The 8201-nt window shown below is 34.7% G+C and overlaps 1 protein-coding gene across 21 annotated transcripts in view; it reads right to left on the bottom strand.

The window, feature by feature from the left end:
- The window catches only part of TCF4 (transcription factor 4), a 276489-nt gene that overhangs the window by 74670 nt on the left and 193618 nt on the right, over positions 1-8201 (bottom strand). The window lies entirely within an intron of this gene.

Here is an 8201-nt window from a genome sequence, read left to right on the forward strand (position 1 = left end):
AGTCTCTGCTCCTTCACTAAATCATCCCCATTGTGTTCTAAAATCCCATACAACAGACATGGGTGCTAGAATTCCTAGCATATTATTGTCTTGGCAGAGACGTGAAATAGATAGCATTACCAGAATACCTCTTTGTCATGCTATTCAATAGCTATGTAGTGCAATGCATTCCTCTCTCCCTGAAGTACATCTGTACATGTTTGTGTACCAAAGTGATTTTTTTTTTTACCACTGTGTAACTTGATAGTTAGTAACTGAATCACTGATGCGTGCTTAATGACGTCCTTACAAATAAAAAGGTACATAAAGCTGAAGGTTCCAAAACTATTTTCATTTCACAGGGAATTCTAAATATGTGGTGTTATGTGTGCAGAGCTTATTTGTCTATGAGATGCATTCATACTCTTTACACAGAAACTACGGTGTAGAGCATGTATAGTTTGTATGCCGTCTTTCCATACTTTCCTAAGTCTAAAGCAAACCCAGTGTTCCACCAAGGATTTTTTTTTAAGCCGGGTGGGTAGAAACTTTAGGGGGATGGCCCCTGTATTGTGACCCAACCCTTCAGTAACCACCCAAAAACAGCCAGATGGTTACTGAAAAGTGCTGGGTGGTGCACCCGGCTAAAAGAAGCTGGGGAGAACACAGCAAACCGCTCACTAAGAGGTTATGTAAGCTGAGATTTCTGACCAAGTTCTATAAAAAACAGTTTGCCTGGTTGTTGTTTTAATCCTCAGCCTTTATTACCTTCTGAATCACTGACCCAGAACTGCTCAGGTTTTGAGCTAATTGTGGCACAACTTGTCACACAGTTATCTGCAACCAGGTAATTAGCATTCTTTTAGAATGAGCTCAGCAATGGCAACATACTGAGTGGTGCTCTGCTTTAAGAGGATGACATTAAATTCTGTCTTGGTTTACAAAAAATGGTGGTTTACACTGTGCATTACAAGCCATGTAACCTGCACATCATCCTGTGACTAGAGCATCATCATTATTTTCAACACTAGAACCACTATTCACAACTTCTTTCTACTTTGAGAAAAAGTTTAGGTAAATTTAAACCCAAACTTTTTTTTTATCAGTTTGAAATAGTTATGAAAAGGTAACATTCTTTCCTCAATTCCTACCTTGAGAGAGACAACAGGGAGTAAAAGGAGATGCTTCCAAAGCAAATTTTCCCCTTGTACACATGAGTAGATCTAAACTAGCTTTCTATTCTTGTTTCTGTTACAACTCAAAAAATTTACATTTTCCCAGGACCAACATGAAGGGTAAATCACAGAGACAGTCAAAGATTAAAATTTAGTGACCACTTTTGAGCTCCCAGTTGAGTATTATAAGCTCGACCTGTGGAGTACAATATTATCCCCCATGCTATGGAGAAGAAGGGAACCTGGTGTGACAATACTTCTCCTCAATAAATATAGTTTTATAAGTGTTGTCAGCCTAGGACAGGCAGGATAACCTGCAGAGTCAAATGAACAAAACTACAACAGCACCCACATCTAATTCATAACAAGCAGCGATACGTTTCACTTTTGTTCTTGGATTTAAATAGTTTTAGAAAAATAAAATTTTTACAGACCACATAAGTCACCTAATATTGGTTGGTAATACATCAAAAGACAAGAATCTAGTTTTATTTCTCATACACACTTAGATTTGATGGAAAACCAAACTTAAAGATGACATACAATCAGATTTGTGACATATACATACATCAGCTGGACACAGAAGCCCATCTGGTGGCTTCAATCTCAATGACCTGGCATCATCCCTACTCCTTGGTGAAGGAGGATGTAGAACAAAGCAGTTCAAATAAATGTTTATCATAAAATACACAATGTAATGCAAAGGTAACACTTCACTATAGGTGTGTGAAAATAAGCTAATATTTCTCCTACAAATGTCAGCAAACACCTAGAAGGTGATGGGCACAAGTGACAAACACCCAGTTTTGCTGAGTGTGTATGTAGCACATTTCAAGATCTTTTATTCAGCAATGCAGCCAGATATGTTGAAGACCTTCCCTGTTTTATCAAAGGAGCAGAAGCCATGGACATCACCAATACATGGTACAATAGTACACCCTTGATAGCTTCATTGTTAGTTGGTTTCATAGTAAATGTTAGCCATTAAAATATATTTCCAGGACTAGAGTGGACACTTAATTCTTAAAAATATATTTCAATCCACTTACACACATAAAGCCAAACCTCCACTTCAGTAAATATATCATAGGGGAAGTACATTTTCTAAAGTGAAATTAAAAATGCAGTAATTGAGGAAAAGAGGAAGCCTTTTTTCTTTTTCCATCCCATTGATATAAATGAGCCCTGTAGCCTTCTCAGGGAAATGTTATCAACACACTTGGGACTGCTGGGGTCCATTTCCATGACTTTGTGTTCTCTTTGTTTGTTTAGGTTTCCTGCAAACACTCTGCTTTCTTTCACAAACAAAATGAGGACACATTTCTATTACTATAAACTCTGTCAAAGCCAAAGCTGGTTAGCAGGTGTTGGCTGACACACTACTTTGTTGAGTGCTGGGACAAGAAAACCAAAAGCTCTCTTCCAGAACATGATCAATGGTATTGCCGCAACCACAACATTTTTACCCACCTTTCCATTCTGACAATTTTGTTTTATAACAGAAACATGAAGATTATAATATTACATATGTTCAAATGATATGATACAGGTGAGCCTTCTCATGAATCTTTCAGAACAGCCATTAAATCTGAAGAGCATATGATATGCTGACGTAGCCTTATTTATTGTCAAGTGGTACCTGTGTACAACACAATTATTACTGATATGTTATCGGCTTGTTACCAAACTGGTCCTTCTAAATGTCACCATGTCGTATAAACATTATTATAAATCCCATGGTAAAAGGCAATGGATCTAAATGCAGACTAATCCATACAGTCAATATATAAACCATACAGAAGTGTACAACCATATCCAATTTCTGAAGCTTGGCAACACAATGAGGTATCTAGAAAGCGCTTTGGGTTAAATCTAGAAGGTACAAAAAACCAAAAGCACCAAATGTTTAGAGACCACATAAAGTTTATTTTATCATAAAACATTAAAAAAAAAGAACAACCCAATCAACTTTAGGGGTTCTAATGGGTCCCCTTTATTAAACCTTAGAATTGCTGATATGGAGTATAAGTTAAAAATATAAACAGCTGATCGTAAAGCCAATGCCAAGGCAATCAGCTGCTGGAGCTTGCTTGTTCAAGGCAGATTTTTACCACCAATCCTAAACCTTAATATAAGGCTAAAAGTAAGAACCCCCATCTTTTCACGTCTTATGCTTACATACAATTTACATGGTCTCTCAACAACAGTCTAGAGCACCTGGTATTTCTGTACCATTAAGTGACTTCTGTCCTTTGGGGAGTTACTTTAATTTTCTCCAATATCTCAAAAATATTCAGATAACTTTAATAAAACCTGAAGCATGTGACTCTAGATATTTGTGTGTGATATATACTTAATAAATAAAACAGTAAATAATAAATACCAGTTCCTATCAGATACTAGAACAATCATTAACCCATTAGGTATGGAGTAGGAAACAATAGCTGTTGTTTTTAATGTGTTAAAATCCATTTGATCAGTTGGGACAATTCAGAATTAGGTTCAAAGACAAGGCTCTCCTGTATGACACCGCCATAGAGGAGTGCTCAGAACACGTAAGCAGATTATAAGTTTTAAGGACCAGATTACTTATAGAACTGGCTGCAACTAGAATTGGCCTAAATATAAACCATAACGATTGTTTTGCAATATATACATTTTTCCAAAACCTCTAAACACATGTGCTCAACATGTTAAAAAAAAAAATGTATTCTACAAGGAACATGCTTGCAGTTTTCTGTAGCAACACCTTCCTTTACCTTCTAAAAGATATTCACACCGCATTATTAGAAGATATATTTTAAAGGTGAATATTACACATGATTTTCTTTCTGACCAGGTAAGGAAGGGAAAACAGCAGGGAAACCACTGGTCCTGCAGCCTGATAGAGCATGGAATGACTTTCCTCAGCAGCTGGAGATCAGTAGGTGGTTCATGCACTCACTATACTGAGCTCTTACATTACTGGGTATGATAAACACTTTTTGCCAATGTCAGAATGCAAAGTCGGTGTTGATCTTCAAACCTTTCCCAACAGCTGCAACTCAACTTCCCTCCAGCAATTAACAATGAGGGGGTCTTAGGATATATGTAATTTGGCCTTAACAGCCCCGATCTCTAGAGAGAAACAGCCAACTTACAAAACTTCCAGTGGTTAAGACCATTCTTCCCCAACTAATAACCTTAACAGCTCACTCATTCACACTACTCCAGTTTCCCCTACACTAACTGTTCCATACATAATCCAAAAATTTCACTATGATCCTGAAAAACCAAAATCTAATGCACAAGGTTGGGGGTGGGGAAAGATCACCATAGCAATCTGGCGTGAAAATGCTGGCATTTTACGTTTCCATTCTCTGGACAAAAACACATTGCAAAAATGTCATGGGAAAGAGAACAATTAACAAAAAAAAAGTCGGATCCTCTAAGGATTATTAGTGCAAACAAAAAGCCACTCCATATTCCCAAAGCCTGCATGCTCAAAGAACCGCATAACATATGTACATACAGTGCATTAGGACATGCATCATCTTCTGAGTTCTCGAGAAACCAGTGTACAATCACTTAATTATGAGGAGAAAAACTGGCTCAGACGAGGCAGATTACAGATGAAATATTCCTTTTATACTAGGATACTGCAATATGGATCAACGAGAATTTGTGTGTGTATTTACTTATATGTAGATTATAAATTATCTGCAAAATAATATAACTTATAGTGTCCAAAAGAGTTATAAATGATCCTATAAAATAAATATATATATACGCACACTTATATTTAGCCTGTGCATACCATTCTAAATGCATTAGCACAGAAAAGCAAGGAAAAAACCTAAAACTTGGTTTGCATAAATGCAGTTGGATGACTTACCAAAACATGATAACCAAAGCAATATCCGAAAACTATTTTATAAAATATACATTTTGAGGTTTTGAGTTTTGTAATAAAATGTTAAGTAAAGCTATTCTAAAGTTTATAATTTGTCAAGGCAAAAGACCAAACCATGGCTTACTGCATCCAACATATTATAGGGTCTAAGACTGAATTGGTCTCTCAATCAGATAAAGTTTCTTAATCACTCTTTCAAATGCAAATTATTTTTTCCAAATCATAGTAAATATGAAATGGCACAACAAGCACACACACATCATGGAGCTCTAGCATTTATGTTTTTTTTCTGCAGTAAGCAGAGTAAATGAGAAACACATTTCAACTGAAACAGGAAGCAAACTATTCTTCTGCTCAATTTCCTGACTGATCAGTGGGAAAGGTATTTCAAGCTATTAGATCTCGGCTTTGCCCCCAAGAACGCAATAGAAAAATAAGAAACTTTGAAGAGGTTTCCAATATAATATTTTCAAGACTACTACTTATCAAAGAATAGCCAGAACAAAGGGAACCTGCAACAAATGTATTTTTTTCTTTCATTTTTGTTGATGGAACTGTTGGCATTGGGGGGAGGATTCACTGTTACAATCAATGACATATGTTAAATGGCTTAACTTATCTGGGACTATAAGCAAACCGGTATAAAGAAGAGCTGCAAAACAACAAACTGCTAAAATTAAAAAAAATACCAAGGAAGCCTAGGGGAATCGTATTAGCTAAATAGAATCATTAAATTAATAAGATAAGCCCAAAACTTTGCAGCTTGACCCCATGCATGCATTACGTTTTAACCAGCAGATTTAAAAATACTTAAGCAAATTCTGAAAAAAAAAAAAAAAATCAAAAATGAAAAGAAGCACTAAAGTTAGAAAGGATTATGGTATTGGCAAGTGAATATCTCAGTAATCTTACAAATATTTAAAAAGAAAAATAAAAGACTTGGAAATAGAAGGGCAATTAGTCTAATTGTAGGTTTCCTTTAATGATATAACTCGTGCGGATATTTGTGATAGCTGATGTTAACCATTTTGGTGCGGGAAAGGCCTAGATGTCATTGAAAGGGCCAATTCACTTGTGAAATACCATGTCCAGGTGTTACTTGAGTGCTTTACTACAGAAACCTAACTTCCATTGATAATGAAGATGATGGAATTTTTTTTTCCTGTTGTAACTAACACATGTAAAGGGAAGCACTGACTCCAGTTGCAGCAGATAATGACGATGCCACAGACATTCTGTGAGACTGCAGCAGCACAAAAGACCCATGCAGAGCACAAATTCTAAATCGATGTCATGTACAAGCTTCTCAGTAATGTCCGTTTATCTAGGCTGAGTTGAACTATTCAATCAGGACCCCTGGTGCAGTAGCTACTTATCTTATTCTAAGGAATGTGTTGAAATTTTTATCTGCTGCACAGCCTTTCATCTCAGCATTCATCAACAATGTCATGAAATTCCTCAACTGACAGAGAAATGGTGTTAAGATTTAAAAAAAAAAAAAAAAAATAGGGAAAAAAATCCCTAAAATTTAGAAATAACAAGGACACGGAAAAGAGCGCATCATTACTTCCGCACCTGCTTTCTAGAACACCTGTCCACTGCACTTTTTTTTTTTAATTGTGAAAACCAGGAATTATGCCAACAAATTCCATTTGCTGTCCTGCGATTCACCGTGGTATAAAAAGCGGAATGCTGCTGGTTGACCAAAACATTACGATATGAAAATCAGTATTTTGTTATCAAACTGGATATCCCAAACATTTATCATCAAACTATATACCAAAAAAAAAATGGAGACCAGCAGCGGCTTCAAAATATATTTAATATGGGAAAATGCATGGCATACACATTCTCTGCAAGATGTCTGGCACCATATCAAAAACTGTACAATGCGGAATCCCTGCCAGAACAATACCCTTTCCATTATAAACAAAAATCTGTTCGACGAGCACACGCTTTTTTTTTTTTATATATAACGGCACAGAATTAGCATCAGTCACAAAAAACTCACAGCTATAATTTTGCAATCTGATTTTTAAGGAAATCTTCTCTAAAAAAATTAGCAATATTGTTTATTTTTTTTTTTAAGTACAAAGAGAAGCAATTCAAAACAAACGAAAGGTTCTGTTGTTAAGATAAACATAGATTATTGGCCTTCCTTCGTAAGAATTAATTGCCAACTCTTTGGTCCACAGTTTTGATTTCAAACGAATTATCGCCTCATGTTAACAGTTCATTTGCAATATTTATCAAGTCCTTCTGCTGTCACCTATTCATCACAACGCAGAATAGTATCTTTTGTTGAAAGACATAGGTTAGGTGAATAGTCAGGACTGGAAATTAATTCTGGATATAATATATATTTTATATGTGTGTGTACATGTCTTTTACATATGTAAAAATTGTGTATATATATATATATATATATATATATATATATTTATTTATATGTACATATATATAAATAAATACATTTTACATATATATATATATATATATATATATATATATATATATATATATATAGAACATTTTGTCCATGTTACTTGAAGAACTGAAGAACAGCAGGCCTACTTGGAGAACATGACATTTCTACCTTTTTCTGGCCTATTGTCCCTGACCTGGGCAGCAAATGACCTGAAGTAAAGGTGAAATCGTGGATGATAAAAATGTAAGAGAAAAAAAAGTAATAAACTTCTTTTGATTACTTTGCCTATTTTAGTATTTCTCTTTCTCTCTCCCTGTGGATCTTTTTTTTCTTTTCCTTAAGGACAAACCAAAATGCCTTTTCTTTCCCATGGCACATACCAAGGGGGAAATTCAACTTCCAGATGGTAAAATAAAACCTGTAGTTGTATTGTACCAGCAAATGCCACACATACTTCAATCACACAGCCTTAAAAAAAATAATAATATTAATAATAAAACAGAATACAAAAAAGAAAATAAAAACAAAATTTGCAGAACTGACAAAGTTTCTAAAACATTAGAAAAAAAAAATATATATGTAAAAAAAAAAATATATAAAATGTTCCTATTCTATTATTAATATAAATAAAATTAAAGAGTATATATATATATATATATATATATATATATAATACAAAATGTTTCCATGTTATATATATATATATGCATAAAGTTTAAACACACAC

Source organism: Pyxicephalus adspersus, chromosome 6, assembly GCF_032062135.1.
Source record: "Pyxicephalus adspersus chromosome 6, UCB_Pads_2.0, whole genome shotgun sequence".
Taxonomy (NCBI): Eukaryota; Metazoa; Chordata; class Amphibia; order Anura; family Pyxicephalidae; genus Pyxicephalus; species Pyxicephalus adspersus.